Source organism: Salvelinus namaycush, unplaced genomic scaffold (assembly GCF_016432855.1).
Source record: "Salvelinus namaycush isolate Seneca unplaced genomic scaffold, SaNama_1.0 Scaffold79, whole genome shotgun sequence".
Classification (NCBI taxonomy): domain Eukaryota; kingdom Metazoa; phylum Chordata; class Actinopteri; order Salmoniformes; family Salmonidae; genus Salvelinus; species Salvelinus namaycush.
Genome location: NW_024061519.1, coordinates 384231 through 400732, shown reverse-complemented (window position 1 = coordinate 400732; position 16502 = coordinate 384231). Strand labels below are relative to the sequence as shown.

The following is a 16502-nucleotide window of genomic DNA, read 5'->3' as shown; positions in this document are numbered from 1 at the left end:
TCCCCCAACACTGTCCCTTGTTCCTGCTCTGAAGTTAGAGTACTAATGTCTGACAGACGCACGGCGTTCTTTAGATCTGGCGGGTCTCACTTTATTCACTTATCAGTCGGTATTGATCAGGCAACGTTTCATAATCAACTGATTAAAAGTAATTCTATAGTTCATAGTTTATTCATAACTATGTTATAGCCTTGATAATTTAAACGGGAAACAGGCTAATTATTGAGCAGTGTTTAGCCGACTCATCTACCGAGACTTCACCTCAGCCGTCCTATCTCGAAATATACACAGCCTGTATACAGTTTCATTGCTCAAATCCCATTTAACAGCGGCCCCTACGGATGAATACTGGGACATATTTTACAGTATTTCCCAGCAGCCCTATTCATCCTGATAGCAGCTGCTTACAGGGATAGGACAGTTCCAATGAGGTGGTCTTTATGTTGCCTAAGGCTATGGCAGTACTCAGCGGGGATTCCTGAAGGCTAACTGGCCGGCTATCCAGACCTGATCCAGACTAAGCTTTTGGTTGACGGGTGGGTTTGCCTTAAACAGTGTCTAACCAGAAAGAAGTATGTTAACTTTGGTATTGTCTATAGCAGTGGTTCCCAGACTTGTATAGTCCCGTACCCCTTCAAACGTTCAACCTCCAGCTGCGTACCCCTTCTAGCAGCAGGGTCAGCGCACTCTCAAATGTGTTTTTTTGCCATCATTGTAAGCCTGCCACACACATACACCCTATACGATACATGTATTAAACATAACAATGAGTGTGAGTTTTTGTCACAAACCCGCTGCTCTTTATTTAACCATCTTACATATAAAACCTTATTTGTTCATCGAAAATTGTGAATAACTCACCACAGGTTAATGAGGAGGGTGTGATTGAAAGGATGCACATAACTCTGCAATGTTGGGTTGTATTGGAGAGTCTCAGTCTTAAATCATTTTCCACACACAGTCTGTGCCTGTATTTAGTTTTCATGCTAGTGAGGGCGGAGAATCCACTCTCACATACTGTAGGTACGTGGTTGCAAAGGGCATCAGTGTCTTAACAGCACGATTTGCCAAGGGTAGGATACTCTGAGCGCAGCCCAATCCAGAAATCTGGCAGTGGCTTCTGATTAAATTTCGATGAGGCTCTCTTGTTCAGATATTGGTAAGTGGACTGGAGGCAGGGCATGAAAGGGATAACAAATCCAGTTGTTTGTGTCATCTGTTTCAGGAAAGTACCTGCGTAACTGCTCACCCAACTCACTCAGGTGCTTCGCTATATCACATTTAACATTGTCCGTAAGCTTGAGTTCATTTGCACAAATAAATCATACAATGATGGAAAGACCTGTGTGTTGTCCTTGTTAATGCAGACAGAGAAGAGCTCCAACTTCTTAATTATAGCCTCAATTTTATACCGCACATTGAATTTATTTGTGGAAAGTCCCTGTAATCCTAGATTCAGATCATTCAGGCGAGAAAAAACAAGAAACTCGTCATCATGCAAGCGGTCAGACAAATTAAAATTATGGTCAGTAAAGAACTTTAAACTCGTCTCTCAATTTCAAAAAACGTGTCAATACTTTGCCCCTTGATAACCAGCATATGTTGTAAAAGCGTTACATGGTCGCTGCTCATATCATTGCATAGTGCAGAAAATACACGAGAGTTCAGGGGCCTTGCTTTAACAAAGTTAACCATTTTCACTGTAGTGTCCAAAACGTCTTTCAAGCTGTCAGGCATTCGCCTCTCGGTGGATGCTGCAGTGTACCCAAGTGGCGTCAGGAGCAACTGCTTGCATGCCATTACCACTCCACTATGTCTCCCTGTCATGGAATTTGCGCCATCAGTGCAGATACCAACATGAGCAGCAGCTACGTTTGGCTACATTCGGACGGTTAGTGGAATTCCCGCGAGAGAGTAACAGTTAATGTGATTGGATGTTAATTATTTGACTAGGCTACCTGTATTTGACATTGTGTTGTTATTTCGCTGAACCCTAGATGGTTACATTTTATTTTTGGCAGTGAAACAAGGCTAATCAGGCGAGACAAAAAACTCACCCAAATATATAGCCCCATTGGAAAATATAAATGGACTGTTTTTTAATAAATACAAAAAAGGTGAATCACATTTTTATTTGGTGTACCACCAACGGCATTGTCCAGTTTGGGAATACCTGGTCTATATAACCCCCCCCCCAAAATGCTATTGCTTGCTTCATATATGACACCCCTAAAGGTTTTATATGGAACCTTTTTGTAGGGTTCCTTGATCAGAACCCCAGGTTTTATTTTTCACTGAACCTAAATTGGTTCTATATAGCGTCCTTGGGTTCCATATAGCAGCCTGGCCTCATAGAGTAGACGTAACAGTAAAAGTAAATCCTGAAAACTCAAATTAGAATGATATGTTAATTTTGGTATGGTTACATTAAACAGAAGGTATCTTAGGGAAAAGGAGGGTGGTTAGGTTTAGCTAAAAGGGTTAAAGTTAGGGGTAGGGGTAGCTAACATGCTAATAAGTATACTGAACAACTATATAAATGCAAAATGTTAAGTGTTGATCCCATGTTTCCTGAGCTGAAATAAAAGATCCCAGAAATGTTTCAGATGCTACAAAAAGCTTATTTCTCTCCAATGTTGTGCACAAAATGTGTTTACATCACTGTTAGTGAGCATTTCTCCTTTGCCAAGACAATCCATCCACCTGACAGGTGTGGCATATCAAGAAGTTGGTTAAACAGCATCATTACACAGTTGCACCTTGTGCGGGGGACAATAAAAGGCCACTATAAAATGTGCAGTTTTGTCACACAACCCAATGCCACAGATCTCTCAAGGTTTGAGGGAGCATGCAATCGGTATGCTGACTGCGGGAATGTCCACCAGAGCTGTTGCCAGATAATTTAATGTTAATTTCTCTACCATAAGCCACCTCCAATGTTGTTTTAGAGAATTTGGCAGTACGTCCAACTGGCCTCACAACTGCAGACCCGTGTGGCTCAGTTGGTCGAGCAATGGCGCTTGCAATGCCAGGGTTGTGGGTTCGATTCCCATGGGGGACCAGTATGGGAAAAAAGTATGAAAATGTATGCACTCACTGCTGTAAGTTGCTCTGGATGAGAGCGTCTGCTAAATTACTAAAATGTAAATGTGTGGGCGAGTGGTTTGCTGATGTCAACGTTGTGAACAGAGTGACCCGCGGTGGGGTTATGGTTTGGGTAGGCATAAACTATGGACAATGAAAACAATTGCATTTTATCAATGGCAATTTGAATGCACAGAGATACCGTGATGAGATCCTGAGGCCCATTGTCGTGCCATTCATCTGCCAACATCACCTCATGTTTCAGCATGATAATTGCAAGGAAGCTGAAAATATCCCAGTTCTTCCATAGCCTGCATACTCACCAGACATGTCACCCATTGAGCACGTTTGGGATGCTCTGGATCGACAGCGTGTTCCATTTCCCGCCAACATCCAGCAACTTCACACAGCCATTGAGGAGTGGGACAACATTCCACAGGCCACAATCAACAGCCGTATCAACTTTTTGCGAAGGAGATGTGCCGGGCTGCATGAAGCAAATACTGGTCACACCAGATACTGACTGGTTTTCTGATCCACACCCCTACCTTTTTCTTTAAGGTATCTGTGACTAACATATGAGTATCTGTATTCCCAGTCATGTGAAATCCATAGATTAGGACCCAATTCATTTATTTAAATGGATGATTTCCTTATATGAACTGTAACTCTATAAAATCTTTGAAATTATTGCATGTTGCGTTTATATTTGTGTTCAGTATAGTTGCAACGTAGCTAAAAAGTAGTGAGTAGTTGAAAAGTTGCTAATTAGCTAAAATGTTAAAGTTTTCCGTGATGAGATTTGAACTCACAACCTTTGGGTTGCTAGACTTTCGCAAACGTCTAGCAACCCCAAAAAGGTTGCGTGCTCGAATCTCATCACAGAAAACTTTTGTATGTTAGCTATTTAGCAACTTTTCAACTACTTACTACTTTTTAGCTACGTTGCAACTACTTAGCATGTTAGCTAACCCTTCCCCTAACCTTAACCCTTTTAGCTAACCCTTCACCTAACCTTACCTTAACCCTTTAACCTAACTCCTAATCTTAACCCTAACCTTAACCCTAACCCTTAGCCTAGCTAATGTTAGCATTTGCCACCTAGAAAATGTTAGCCACAACAAATGGGAATTCGTAACATATCTAAGTTTCGCAAATTTGTAAGAAATTGTATATTTTGCAAATTTGTAACATATTGTACGTTTAAAAAAAATCATAACATAACATATGAATTATATTTCGCAACATATCATGCAAAATGGGAGATGGACAACTACAAATTAGTACATACCATATGAAATCTTACATATTTTACTAAATGGAGCATCTCGAATTTACATGCACAATAATACGAAATGCTCTGAGAGCTGGTTGCAAAGGGTGCCATATATGAAGCAAGCAGAACCCTTGTTGGTTCTATATAGAACCTTTTTTCTAAGAATGTAAACATTCTAGCCTAGTTGACAAGAGACTTTTGAGTTTCAAAGCTCCATTTCATGGTTTCAACCTCCTCAACCATAGCAGGACAGTTACGAAACTCCCATGTTTGACCTGTAAGCTAATGTACAGACAGGAACAAGAGAGAGATGGGAAGGGCGGTATGGAGAGAAATAAGAATGGAGAGGAAAGCATAGAGATGGCGAGGGACAGCAATAGGATAAAGACCGGAGAGAGAGAGAGATGGGTGGGTAGTGAGAAAGATGGGTGGGCGGGTAGTGAGAAGAGGGGTGGGTGTGTGCAGAGGGGACTGGGAGGGGAGTAGAGGAAAGAAGAGAAGGGATGAAGGTGTGGGTCATGCGGATATAGGTGGCAAGGCAGACAGAGGAAATTCCAGTGCACCAATCAAACACTCACACAGTATTTCTACTGGCAGCTCATGTTCCCGAGCACCAAGTCACATCACCAGTAGTGTAGGCTACAATATACATCTCTGAGGAAATCCCACTTTCATGTTTCCATAGCCTAATTAATGCATATTTTAAACACATTTCAAGTTACTGGCCCTGCATCAAAATGCACTTGCAACGTAGGCCTACACATTTGCCTCCAATGATCAAATTCTTTTATACATTTTTCAGTCCTCCTTGAATAGCGCTAAAGTAGGCTTTATAGATTGTATCTATAATAGGCTTCGACAATGGAATGATAGAAATGGCTTAGAAATTAACCGGACCAATGAGTGTGCGGTGGGCGTGTCCTCCTGCCTCTGCTGGTGTAAACAGCGTGTTCAGAAGCGCCAGGCTCGCGCGGAGCGGAGCGGAGATGAGTATAAATACCAGAGTGCCTCTTCTCTCCGCTATACCAGACCTGACACATGACCCATTTGTCCCTGTCACAGCTCCCGTGTGTCCTCACCAAGACCGCACTTCCCGAAGGAGTCGACTAGACAACGGTTGGTTTATTCTACAGGTTGGTGCGTCTCTCGATCTCCGTGGAGTTTATAAGCTAACTACTAAACCTTTTGGGGATTTAAAAACAACTCCAGCTCGCCGCGCGCCTCTCTTTTACTCTTCGCTAGGCTCTTACTCTAGTGGCAAAGCCAAAGCCACCGGTGTATCGGTAGTCTAGCCTGCTAATAGGAATACAACAGACTGTTTTGGGTCGTTGTGGACTGTACATGCTGCAGAAAGGAGCGGCCAGTGCCAGCTGTGGCTGTAAGGACCAGAGGTGTTTGTTTTCAAGGTGCGCCTTTTTGCGGTTCGTTCCAGCTCATCTCCTCCCGGTGCCATTCATCAGTGTCAAAATAAATCGGGCTACAAAACATACATGTATCACTATATGTAATTAATGCAATCTACACAATGCCATCCTTATAGACTTTGACGGTGCATGACAGCAACAATGGTACGGTGTCTGTGCGTTAACGACCTTATCATGAACCAACACGTTTCACCGGGCAAGCAAGCACACCTCGCGCAAGTGGTAGCATTGTTAAAACCACAAATTCTATTTATAGGGCTGGTTCGTGCATGATGTTGTATAATACGATACTGTGCAGCAAGGGTAGCCTATGTTGTGTATATTCACGCGCTCCGTTCGCATGTGCCACTGTATCTTGCGCTCGCTTCTCGTAACGTGCGCGCCCGGTTTCGCTGCCCTAGGGGGCATCAAGTGCACAGTCATCAGGTATGTGTTTTTTTATATTCTTCCAACAACATTCCGTCATTTTCAACATGTCTATATAGGATTCAAGTTGTATTGCTGATAATAGTTCAGTGTTGTTCAGATTGATGCGCCCATACAGGAACCTATAGCTAATCGGTGATTATATTGAACTCAGTCAGTATTGGTGAGGTAAGAGCAGCGTTAGTTTAGTTTATACTAGCCTATGTACCCAACAGGTTCCTTCATTATCAGGATATGTATGTGGAATGAGTGATGAGCACGTGACAATTGAGGTTTGACTGAGGCTGTAAGGGCATATTGATGATGAATGTAAGACATGCTTAGAATATGACAGCATTTGAGCTGCTCAATAAGTGAATGGATTTCCTGCTGTAATTGAAGTCTTTAGAGGGCTTAGTGGTCAGGGAATACGCAGTGTGCGTGTGTGTCTGTCAGATTTAAGAAAGGGGGAAAATGTTAACCCTGTACTGCCCCCTCCTTCTTTCAGTCGCTCTTGTAAAAGATGCATAGCTAGCAGAGATGACGATGATGATGATATCAAATCTCAGGAAAGGAATGACCCCGACCGGATTTCAAGGCCATAATTGACAAGAGCCCTGCATGAGAAAGAGAGAGAGAGACAGAGAGGGAGGGACGTTTGGAAGCAACAGAGGTCCACATTAGAGCCACAGAACAGGGATTGAAGGAACACCTTTTGGAACCATGTAATCAGCACTGGGAATGTCAAAGCATCTCAGAGAAACAGATACCTGGGTTTGACTGACAGCCAGAGATTGACAAACTAATTGGTATATTCAGAATGTACTGTAGGTTTCCACACAACTCATAACCAAGGAGAGGAGAAGAGAGAGAAAGAAAGGAGGGGATAGTGAGAGAAGAAGGGAGGGGAGGAGAGAAAGGAAAGAGAATAGTGGAGAGAGAAAGAAGAGGGGAGGAAAGGAGAATGGAGAAGAGAAAAGGAGGACAAGAGAGGAGATGAGATGAAAGGAGAAGAGAAGAAAGGACAGATGAAGAGAGGACAGATGATGAGAGAAGAGGAGGAGAAAGGACGGATGAAGAGAAGATAGGAGAGGAGAAGAGAGGGATGAACCAGAGTCGTGAGAAGAAACCAGGAATACAGCAGGTGAGTGCAACCTTTCCTTGCCTTCTTTTGACTTGCAAATATTACTGTGCGTACATGGCCTAAGGGGCAGGTGTGTGTGTGTGATACCCTCTTACCAGGGTCACTCTTGAAGGTATCTGTAGAATGACCAGAATAACAGAGACAACCCCATTTCTCATGAAGTGTATAAAATAGACACTACAGTTTATCATATGTCTGTATGGTGGTGGATGTACACATACTGTAGGTGTGGTGGTGGATACACACATAGACTATATATTACGATGGGTGGAGGAGGGAGAGAGAAGGATACAGAGGAAGAGTGGACGAGATGTCTGGAGAGTGAAGTATAGATAGAGAGAAAGTAGAGGGGAAGAGAGGTGGAGAGGGATCAAGAAAGAGATTGAGGAGAGCTATAAAGAGATGGAGAGAGAGGGGCCTACAGTCTAATTATTACTCTAACAGCTACTAGTATCACTCCATATATTTCAGCTTGTTCTGTGGTTTTCTTAGTATAGATATAGAATGACTAGAAAGGACATTCCATTCATGTTGTTGTGGCTCATATTGGCTGCAGCAATCAGAATGCTAACTGCATTGACTCATATCATATCCTCATCTCTAAGACTCTCATTGCCTTTCTAAATGCTGTTTGCATGCAGCAATGTGTGTGCGTGCGTGTGCTTGCAATGATGTGTAGTGGACCATGACAAATCCAGTGAATTTCAGGCTGGTGCATTTCAACTTGCGTGCTATTCCGTTTTGTTACATCCCTTCCAACTTGTTAGCAGCTCGTCTGTGTTTTTTCTGAGCTATGTTCAATCTGCTAGGTCTATTTCTATGCCGCGTATATTTCAATGTTCATTTGGCTAGGTCTGCAAGGCTCATTCTGCACATTTTTTTATATGTACAGTCTGCCAAGTCCATTTATATGTTCATTCCGCTAGGTGTATTTCTAAGTCCATTCTGCTAGGTCTATTTCTATGTCCATTCTGCTAGGTCTATTTCTATGTCCATTCTGCTAGGTCTATTTCTAAGTCCATTCTGCTAGGTCTATTTCTAAGTCCATTCTGCTAGGTCTATTTCTAAGTCCATTCTGCTAGGTCTATTTCTAAGTCCATTCTGCTAGGTCTATTTCTAAGTCCATTCTGCTAGGTCTATTTCTAAGTCCATTCTGCTAGGTCTATTTCTAAGTCCATTCTGCTAGGTCTATTTCTATGTCCATTCTGCTAGGTCTATTTCTATGTCCATTCTGCTAGGTCTATTTCTATGTCCATTCTGCTAGGTCTATTTCTATGTCCATTCTGCTAGGTCTATTTCTATGTCCATTCTGCTAGGTCTATTTCTATGTCCATTCTGCTAGGTCTATTTCTATGTCCATTCTGCTAGGTCTATTTCTATGTCCATTCTGCTAGGTCTATTTCTATGTCCATTCTGCTAGGTCTATTTCTATGTCCATTCTGCTAGGTCTATTTCTATGCCCCCTCTGCCAGGTCTATTTCTATGTTCCTTCTGCTAGGTCTATTTCCATGTTCCTTCTGCTAGGTCTATTTCCATGTTCCTTCTGCTAGGTCTATTTCCATGTTCCTTCTGCTAGGTCTATTTCCATGTTCCTTCTGCTAGGGCTATTTCTATGTTCCTTCTGCTAGATCTATTTCCACGTTCCTTCTGCTAGGTCTATTTCCACGTTCCTTCTGCAAGGTCTATTTCCATGTTCCTTCTGCAAGGTCTATTTCTATGTCCATTCTGCTAGATCTATTTCTATGTCAATTCTGCTGGTTTTGTTTTTATATGTACATTCTGCTAGGTCTATGTCTACATAAATTCTGTTAGGTCTATTTCTATGTCCATTCTGCTAGGTCTATTTCTATGTGCATTTTGCTAGGTCTATTTCTACTGTGTGTGGGTGAGTCACTCTCTGAGACAGAGATTCAGGAGTTCTTGGCACGCATCTGTTGTGGAACACTGGGGAGCACACACACATACACACTGCCACCGTGGACGAGGGAGCTGCCAGAGGCCACCATTTACTCCAGGAAACCATCAGGGCTCCAGCATAGTTTCAGAGGGGAAAGTAACACAAACACAGACACACACCTTCCCTCGCTCATGTGTCTGTACAAGCCTTCTGGCTTGGCGAGTTGCTCTCTGCCTCCTCCTTAGGAAAATACCAGTTCTTCATATTATATTGTACAAGGTGCCAAGCAGAAACCAAATGGCACCCTATTTCCTACATAGTGCACTACTTTTGAACAGAGCCCAATAGGGAATAGGGTGCCATTTAGGATGTATCTTCTAGGAGTTTTGGCCTATCCATCAAGCCCTTAATGGGGTGTGAAGTTGTTCTGAGTGGTTGTTGTCCCGTCTCGCCCTGCCAGCCTTGCAGCTAGTTCCCCCTGGCATGTATCTTAGGATTCATCCCAAATGGTACCCTATTCCTACATTGTGCACTACTTTTGACCAGAGCCCTATGAGTGCTAGTTTAATGGAGTGCAGTATGTAGGGACAAGGGTGTCATTTGGGACGGAGACTGAGGCTAAGGAGTTAATTAATGAAATTAAACAGTGATCGGTCCAAGAAGTGGATAACATGGTGTAAATTGATACCAGGCATTTCCATGGCTTGGCATCTTGCTTTCTCCTCCTCCGCTGGGGGTTATTTTGGGTGGTGTGTGTGTGTGTGTGTACATACATGTGTGTGTTATTTGGGTGGTGTGTTTGAGGCCTATGGGCTGACGTGGCTAGCCCTAATCTGACCCGGCAGACAGACAGACAGACAGACAGACAGACAGACAGACAGACAGACAGACAGACAGACAGACAGACAGACAGACAGACAGGTGGACACTGACAGATCTCTCTGTGTCTCTCTGTCTCTCTCTCTGTCTGTATGTGTCTCTCTGTCTGTATGTGTCTCTCTCTGTCTGTATGTGTCTCTCTCTGTCTGTATGTGTCTTTCTCGCTGTCTGTATGTGTCTTTCTCTCTGTCTGTATGTGTCTCTCTCTGTCTGTATGTGTCTTTCTCTCTGTCTATATGTCTCTCTGTCTGTATGTCTCTCTGCCTGTGTCTGTCTTTTTTCTTTCTTTCTCTCTCTCTGTCTGTCTTTTTCTTTCTCTCTCTGTCTTTTACTCTGCCCTTTCTTAGTTGTCATAATCTGTCACATTGATTTAGAAGTACACTCAGAAAGGCCCTTACAAGGACACTTTGTAGACACTTGGGCCAAAATCCTAACTTTAGGTTCTTGCACGTAACTCAAGATTTCCATACACATCTATTGACATCAATGCAGACCAGTGGTGGCTGGTGGCACTTTAAATAGGAGGACAGGCTCATAGTAATGTCTGGAACGGAATATATGGAATGGTACCAAACACATGTTACCATTCTATTACACTACATTCCATCCATTACTATGAGCCATCCTGCCCTCATCAGCCTCCACTAATGCTTATAGTAAGTTATGCACATATCTAAGTAAAGCACACAGGCGGCTGGTGAGGGGAGGACGGCTCATAATAATGGCTGGAATGGAGTGGTATCAAACATATGGAATCCATGCATTTGATATCATTCCATAGATTCCATTCCAGCCATTACTATGAGCCCATCCTCCCCATTTAAGGTGCCACCAGCCACCTGTGGCATATACATCACAAATGAGGTTTTTGCACATTGTTTGACACAGGACTGTATAGCTACTTTGTACTGTAGTCTGAAAGCGGTTCCACTGTCCAAACAGAAATATCCAATTGGAACTGCGATAGTAGAGTAGTAGACTCATACATTATTTAATAAGACTAGTTTGCATAAATGTGTATGAATGATGATGTGTCCATATGAAATCCTCACATGGATAAAACATTTAGAATTCAGATTTAATAGAAAAACAATATGCCTTAGACTGCGAGCGGCATTCAACAGTTCATTTCCTGTTACCCAAAATGCAAGCCAAGCTATTTAAGTCTCTCCAGTTGGACAGGAACCATATGGATCCTTTTTATCTGCTATTTGTTGTGTGTGTGTGTTTTTTATTTGTTGTGTGTGTGTATTTTTTATTTTCTGTGTGTGTGTGTGTTTTGGTATCTTAATACAAGCCCTTAGAGGCTTAACACGATAGGCCAAGAATGCTTCATGTCTAATCAGGGTGTTCCTCAGCAGCCATTTGACCTGACATGGTTCTGTCAGACAAGATGCAGACGGCCCGCTCTCCATACTGTCTTAACATCACACCACTGACCTCATGTTCATTACGGCTTATCCTGAGGAGACACACACACACACACACACACACACACACACACACACACACACACACACACACACACACACACACACACACACACACACACACACACACACACACACACACACACACACACACACACACACAGTTGGGACATCTGGCTGTAAATGCAAGCCTGACTGCTAATTTGCCAAGAGATGTGTTTGGACAGGCTAGCCTTATTATCCTCACACAGGAGGACTGCTGTGTGTGTGTGTGTGTGTGTGTGTGTCAGGGTTGGACTGGTGATGAGTAATAGAAGTACCCGGGCAACAGGGTACATTTGGATGATTTATCATTAAGGGAGCAACAGGGTACATTTGGATGATTTATCATTAAGGGAGCAACAGGGTACATTTGGATGATTTATCATTAAGGGAGCAACAGGGTACATTTGGATGATTTATCATTAAGGGAGCAACAGGGTACATTTGGATGATTTATCATTAAGGGAGCAACAGGGTACATTTGGATGATTTATCATTAAGGGAGCAACAGGGTACATTTGGATGATTTATCATTAAGGGAGCAACAGGGTACATTTGGATGATTTATCATTAAGGGAGCAACAGGGTACATTTGGATGATTTATCATTAAGGGAGCAACAGGGTACATTTGGATGATTTATCATTAAGGGAGCATTTTGCATGGCAAGTGTTAACATTAATGCCCTCAGAGCAGTCTCAATTCCTCGGGGCATGGACTCTACAAAGTGTCGAAAGCGTTCCACAGGGATGCTGGCCCATGTTGACTCCAATGCTTCCCAGTGTTGTTTCAAGTTGGATGGATGTCCTTTAGGTGGTGGACCATTCTTGATACACACGGGAAACTGTTCAACATGAAAAATCCAGCAGCGTTGCAGTTCTTGACACACTCAAACTGGTGCGCCTGGCACCTACTACCATGCCCCGTTCAAAGACACTTAAACCTTTTGTCTTGCCCATTCACCCTCTGAATGGCACACATACACTATCCATGTCTCAAGGCTTAACATCCTTATTTAACCCGTCTCCACGCCTTCATCTACACTGATTGAAGTGGATTTAACAAGTGACATCAATAAGAGATTCCTAGCTTTCAGCAGGTGTTCATAAAGTTTTGTCCAGTCAGTGTATATGCCTACTCTCCTCTAGTTTTCAGCAGGTGTTCATAATGTTTTGTCCAGTCAGTGTATATGCCTACTCTCCTCTAGCCTTCAGCAGGTGTTCATAATGTTTTGTTCAGTCAGGGTATACGCCTACTCTCCTCTAGTTTTCAGCAGGTGTTCATAATGTTTTGTCCAGTCAGTGTATATGCCTACTCTCCTCTAGTTTTCAGCAGGTGTTCATAATGTTTTGTCCAGTCAGTGTATATGCCTACTCTCCTCTAGCCTTCAGCAGGTGTTCATAATGTTTTGTTCAGTCAGGGTATACGCCTACTCTCCTCTGGTACATGAGAGACAGAATGTTACATATTCCTCAAATAAGGCATCAACCTCTAGAGCAGGGGTATTGAACTCTGACCCTACGAGGTCCGGACCTCAGTGTCGCAGGTTGAATTCAGTCCCTGATTAGGAAGAATGAAAACAAAAAGCTGTGGAACTGGCTTCCAGGGCCAGATTTGAATTTGACAGCACAGTGTGTAGGTGTGTGTGTGTGTGTGTGTTGTAATGAGTTAGAGGATGCGATACACAGAGCCATATCTCTTGGAAGGAGAGTCATCCTTGTGGAGGATGAGGCAGGTTTGTCAAAGCTGACATCTGTCAGAACAGGAGGGAATAAACTACCTGTCACTACCTAGAGAGGCTGGAGAGATGGAGAGAGGGAGGGGTTGGAAGGGAGAGAGATTGGGTTAGAGAGATGGGGGGAGTAAGACAGGGGAGATGGAGAGAGGGAGGGGTTGGAAGGGAGAGAGATTGGGTTAGAGAGATGGGGGGAGTAAGAGAGAAGGGGAGATGGAGGGGTTGGAAGGGAGAGAGATTGGGTTAGAGAGATGGGGGGAGTAAGAGAGAAGGGGAGATGGAGGGGTTGGAAGGGAGAGAGATTGGGTTAGAGAGATGGGGGGAGTAAGACAGGGGAGATGGAGAGAGGGAGGGGTTGGAAGGGAGAGAGATTGGGTTAGAGAGATGGGGGAGTAAGAGAGAAGGGGAGATGGAGAGAGGGAGGGGTTGGAAGGGAGAGAGATTGGAGAAAATAGAAGGATGGTTTGGAGAGCGATTTGGTTTGAAAGAAAAGAGAAAAAAGATGGGATTGGAGAAAGAGAGAGGGAGGGTTGAGGATAGACAGAAAGAGAGAAGGAGACTCTATCATATTCCCTTGATGAAAATAGGAAATTGAGAGAGCTGGTAGAATACCAACAAGTTACTGTCACATCCTGGAGGAGAAATAGGACTTTTTCGATCCAGCCTATCACAAATCATAGGAGACTGATGGATATTCATTTGGTCATCACCAGGTTTCGACTGGTTCCATTTTGGAAAGAAAAACACATTTAACGCTTGAATCAATCTAATACAATGAGAGAATCAAGCTCTCAGGGAATAGACTGTAAGAGAACAAACATCTAAGTAATGGGGAGAGAAATGTAATCTCATTCATTTTCTAGATTTGTTTTCATACAGGACTGAACTGAATAGACAAACAACCAAAATGTTTGCTTGTGATTTTCTGTGTTTCAGGAAGACTGTGGGAACAAGAGTGGATCCAGCCCGCTTGACTGTGATGACAAGGTGAGTACACACACACAGATATACACACACACATACACACACATATACAAATGCATCCACAAATACATACACACACAGATAAAGCTGTGTAAGTGCTCCCCGACAGCTTGCTCCCCAGTATTCTGCAAGGCACAGATTCCATGAGTCCATCCCCAGCACTGCATGTTGTTATCACAGTGTGTGTGGTTGTGTGTGTGGTTGTGTGTGTGGTTGTGTGTGTGGTTGTGTGTGTGTGTGTGTGTGGTGTGTGTGTGTATCCTCGCCACACCATGTAGTGTAGTGAATAATGGATGTATGAAAGTGAGAGACCTCAGTAGAATGTGACTGCAGGGAGGAATGAACAGAGGGCTGAGTATGGTCTTTCATCTGCCTGCTACGTGTCAATCTCATCTAGCTGATGGCTGTCGTATGGCACACAGTGTGTGTCTCTCTGTCTCTCTGTCTCTCTGTCTCTCTGTCTCTCTCTCTCTTTGTCTCTGTCGCTCTCTCTCTCTGTTTCTCTCTCTCTCTGTTTCTGTCTGTCTGTCTCTCTCTCTCTCTCTGTCTGTCTATATCTCTATCCAAGGCCGGTTGCAGATGCCATTGTTGAGGTGTGAGTCTGTCTGCCTGTCTGTGTCTCCCCAAGGCTTGTTTCTGATGTTAGCTGGTTGGTTTATCCTAGTAATTCAGCAGTACCAGCCCCAGATGTGTGTCTCGTGTTCTGAATGAATGTAGGAAAGCTGGAGAGGCAGAATTGATGACATATTCTAATTTAGCTGCTCGGATGATAAGTCATGTTGAGGTGATTCTGATGATGCTAATGGCATGTTTAGTGTGTAGTTGTTCACTTCAGCATGTATTACTTATTCAATACTTATATAAGTTAACAAGATCAGTGTGTGTTTTAAGTGAGACCCCAGGGATGTGTATGTCTTCCTGATGTAGTTTCTCCAGTCATTGGAGGTGTGTGTGTGGTTTCAATTCGTTTTAAGTCAGCCCAGGACCCATACAGAGTGTATCCTAGCATGGCCTCTTTCTTCCCTACAGGATGTTCATACTTTCAACCCCACTACTCTGAGGGCTTAGGTGTGTGTGTGTGTGTGTGTGTGTGTGTGTGTGTGTGTGTGTGTGTGTGTGTGTGTGTGTGTGTGTGTGTGTGTGTGTGTGTGTGTGTGTGTGTGTGTGTGTGTGTGTGTGTGTGTGTGTGTGCGCGCACATTAGTCTAACAGTATGTACAAGATACAGGATCATGGTATACACCGTCCAATGAAATGCTTCCTTGCAGGTTCCTTCTCCACAATGCAACAACAATAACCAATAATAAAATATAAGAATACTAACATAAAGTAAATGGCTCAGTAGAATAGAATAACATTTTAACATCAGTATAATACAGGAAGGAAGAATTTCTAGTCCAATATGTACATGTGTTCTGGGCAAGGGGGGATTGGAGGTAAGTGTATAAGCTGAGCAGGTTAATAACAGTCTGGTAAGTAGCAGTTATAATGTGTGTGTATCATGAATGTATACACTGAGTGTACAAAACATTAGGAACACCTTCCTAATATTGAGTTGACGGGGCATGGACTCTACAAGGTGTCAAGTGTTCCACAGGGATGCTGGCCCATGTTGACTCCAATGCTTTCCACAGTTGTATCAAGTTGGCTGGATGTCCTTTGGGTGGTGGTGTAACGGCAGTCTAAGTCGTCCTCCTCCTCAGACGAGGAGAGGCGAGAAGGATCTGAGGACCAATGTGCAGCGTGGTAATTTTCCATTATTTAATTAACACAAAACAAGACACTATACAAAATGACAAAACAAACTAACCGTCACAGTCCTAGCTGGTGCAGACAAAACACAAAGACAGGAAACAACCACCCACCATCCCCAACACAAAACAAGCCACCTATATATGATTCTCAATCAGGGACAACGATTGACAGCTGTCTCTGATTGAGAACCATATTAGGCTGGACACAGAAACAGACTAACTAGACACACAACATAGAATTCCCACCCAGCTCACGTCCTGACCAACACTAAACAAGCAAAACACATAAGAACTCTGGTCAGGACGTTACAGGTGGACCATTCTTGCTACACACAGGAAACTGTTGAGCGTGAAAAACCCAGCAGTGTTGACGTTCGTGACACCGTTCGTGACACACTCAAACCGGTGAGCCTGGCACCTACTACCATACACTGTTCAAAGGCACTTACT

The 16502-nt window shown here is 43.3% G+C and overlaps 1 protein-coding gene across 1 annotated transcript in view; it reads left to right on the top strand.

Annotated features, from left to right (window-relative positions):
* The first annotated feature begins 5397 nt into the window (after positions 1-5397).
* Positions 5398-16502, top strand: part of LOC120042820 (cell migration inducing hyaluronidase 1) — a 190474-nt gene continuing 179369 nt past the window's right edge. Inside the window, exon 1 of the mRNA XM_038987630.1 lies at positions 5398-5493. The gene's annotated coding sequence lies outside the window, so the exon portion shown is untranslated. The remainder of the gene's footprint in view (positions 5494-16502) is intronic.